General features: G+C 58.9%; 2 non-coding genes across 2 annotated transcripts in view; both read right to left on the reverse strand.

Moving 5' to 3' along the window:
- The window catches only part of LOC126477019 (large subunit ribosomal RNA), a 4,225-nt gene extending 3,102 nt beyond the window's left edge, over nucleotides 1–1,123 (reverse strand). Inside the window, exon 1 of the ribosomal RNA XR_007587426.1 lies at nucleotides 1–1,123. This exon is cut by the window's left edge and continues 3,102 nt beyond it. This is a non-coding gene — a ribosomal RNA (large subunit ribosomal RNA).
- A 188-nt stretch (nucleotides 1,124–1,311) lies between these two features.
- LOC126476400 (5.8S ribosomal RNA) lies at nucleotides 1,312–1,466 on the reverse strand. Its single transcript, XR_007586940.1, has one exon. It is a non-coding gene; the product is annotated as a 5.8S ribosomal RNA (ribosomal RNA).
- Between the last annotated feature and the right edge of the window lie 1,348 nt (nucleotides 1,467–2,814).

Here is a 2,814-nt window from a genome sequence, read left to right on the forward strand (position 1 = left end):
GTACGCTCTAGGTGCGCCTCACCTCGCAATGAGGACGAGACGCCCCGGGAGTGCGGAGGCCGCCGCCCCGTGAAGGGCGGGGAAGCCCCATCCTCCCTCGGCCCGCGCAAGGCGAGACCTTCACTTTCATTACGCCTTTAGGTTTCGTACAGCCCAATGACTCGCGCACATGTTAGACTCCTTGGTCCGTGTTTCAAGACGGGTCGTGAAATTGTCCAAAGCTGAAGCGCCGCTGACGGGAGCGATTATTCCGCCCGAGAGCATCCCGAGCCAACAGCGGCGCGGGTCCGGGGCCGGGCCAGGTAGGTCCGTCATCCGGGAAGAACCGCGCGCGCTTGCCGGGAGCCCGAGCGCCCAAAGGGGCGAATCGACTCCTCCAGATATACCGCCGGGCAGCCAGCCAGGACACCGGGGCTCTGCCCAACAGACGCGAACCGAGGCCCGCGGAAGGACAGGCTGCGCACCCGGGCCGTAGGCCGGCACCCAGCGGGTCGCGACGTCCTACTAGGGGAGAAGTGCGGCCCACCGCACACCGGAACGGCCCCGCCCCGCGGCGAGTGGAAAGGCAACCGGACACGACCCCGCCGCGGATTGCTCCGCGCGGGCGGCCGGCCCCATCTGCCGAGGGCGGAGGCCAGTGGCCGGATGGGCGTGAATCTCACCCGTTCGACCTTTCGGACTTCTCACGTTTACCCCAGAACGGTTTCACGTACTTTTGAACTCTCTCTTCAAAGTTCTTTTCAACTTTCCCTCACGGTACTTGTTCGCTATCGGTCTCGTGGTCATATTTAGTCTCAGATGGAGTTTACCACCCACTTGGAGCTGCACTCTCAAGCAACCCGACTCGAAGGAGAGGTCCCGCCGACGCTCGCACCGGCCGCTACGGGCCTGGCACCCTCTACGGGCCGTGGCCTCATTCAAGTTGGACTTGGGCTCGGCGCGAGGCGTCGGGGTAGTGGACCCTCCCAAACACCACATGCCACGACAGGCGGCAGCCTGCGGGGTTCGGTGCTGGACTCTTCCCTGTTCGCTCGCCGCTACTGGGGGAATCCTTGTTAGTTTCTTTTCCTCCGCTTAGTAATATGCTTAAATTCAGCGGGTAGTCTCGCCTGCTCTGAGGTCGTTGTACGAGGTGTCGCACGCCACACCGCCAGCCGGCTGTGCACGCTACCGAGTAAGTACCGGTATGCGAACCGCCAGGCGACGGGCGCGCATCGCACGTTTAAGGAGACGCGGCCGGCCCCACAGGCGGCCACGACACTCCCAGGTCTGCGAAGCGGGGCAAACGCCGCGCGCTTCAGTATACGTAGCCGACCCTCAGCCAGACGTGGCCCGGGAACGGAATCCATGGACCGCAATGTGCGTTCGAAACGTCGATGTTCATGTGTCCTGCAGTTCACATGTCGACGCGCAATTTGCTGCGTTCTTCATCGACCCACGAGCCGAGTGATCCACCGTCCTGGGTGATCTTTTCATAGTTTCCACTATCTCTTTCAAGACAGTTGCATAGGCGGGACTGAGGCGTGTGGCGGCCCCTGTTCCAGCGTTCAGTGTCCAACGGCCTCACGGCCGATGGGCGTCGTACGGCTCCACACCGGAGCGGACAGGCACTCGGGCGAAAGTCATTCAAAACCGGCGCCAGGCGCCAGGTGCCGCAGGCCAGCCGCTCCAGCGCTTCAGCGCTCGTACCACACAACATTGCCGTTAGTTTTGAGACGAACGCGTGGTTCCGCACGCGGCGCACGGCTACTGCGAGCCGTACAGGTAGCGTGTTGCGCGACACGACACGCACATCGAAAGACATGCAGTCTAGTCGGTAATGATCCTTCCGCAGGTTCACCTACGGAAACCTTGTTACGACTTTTACTTCCTCTAAATGATCAAGTTTGGTCATCTTTCCGGTAGCATCGGCAACGACAGAGTCAATGCCGCGTACCAGTCCGAAGACCTCACTAAATCATTCAATCGGTAGTAGCGACGGGCGGTGTGTACAAAGGGCAGGGACGTAATCAACGCGAGCTTATGACTCGCGCTTACTGGGAATTCCTCGTTCATGGGGAACAATTGCAAGCCCCAATCCCTAGCACGAAGGAGGTTCAGCGGGTTACCCCGACCTTTCGGCCTAGGAAGACACGCTGATTCCTTCAGTGTAGCGCGCGTGCGGCCCAGAACATCTAAGGGCATCACAGACCTGTTATTGCTCAATCTCGTGCGGCTAGAAGCCGCCTGTCCCTCTAAGAAGAAAAGTAATCGCTGACAGCACGAAGGATGTCACGCGACTAGTTAGCAGGCTAGAGTCTCGTTCGTTATCGGAATTAACCAGACAAATCGCTCCACCAACTAAGAACGGCCATGCACCACCACCCACCGAATCAAGAAAGAGCTATCAATCTGTCAATCCTTCCGGTGTCCGGGCCTGGTGAGGTTTCCTGTGTTGAGTCAAATTAAGCCGCAGGCTCCACTCCTGGTGGTGCCCTTCCGTCAATTCCTTTAAGTTTCAGCTTTGCAACCATACTTCCCCCGGAACCCAAAAGCTTTGGTTTCCCGGAGGCTGCCCGCCGAGTCATCGGAGGAACTGCGGCGGATCGCTGGCTGGCATCGTTTATGGTTAGAACTAGGGCGGTATCTGATCGCCTTCGAACCTCTAACTTTCGTTCTTGATTAATGAAAACATACTTGGCAAATGCTTTCGCTTCTGTTCGTCTTGCGACGATCCAAGAATTTCACCTCTAACGTCGCAATACGAATGCCCCCGCCTGTCCCTATTAATCATTACCTCGGGTTCCGAAAACCAACAAAATAGAACCGAGGTCC

This window comes from Schistocerca serialis, chromosome 4, assembly GCF_023864345.2.
Source record: "Schistocerca serialis cubense isolate TAMUIC-IGC-003099 chromosome 4, iqSchSeri2.2, whole genome shotgun sequence".
Taxonomy (NCBI): domain Eukaryota; kingdom Metazoa; phylum Arthropoda; class Insecta; order Orthoptera; family Acrididae; genus Schistocerca; species Schistocerca serialis.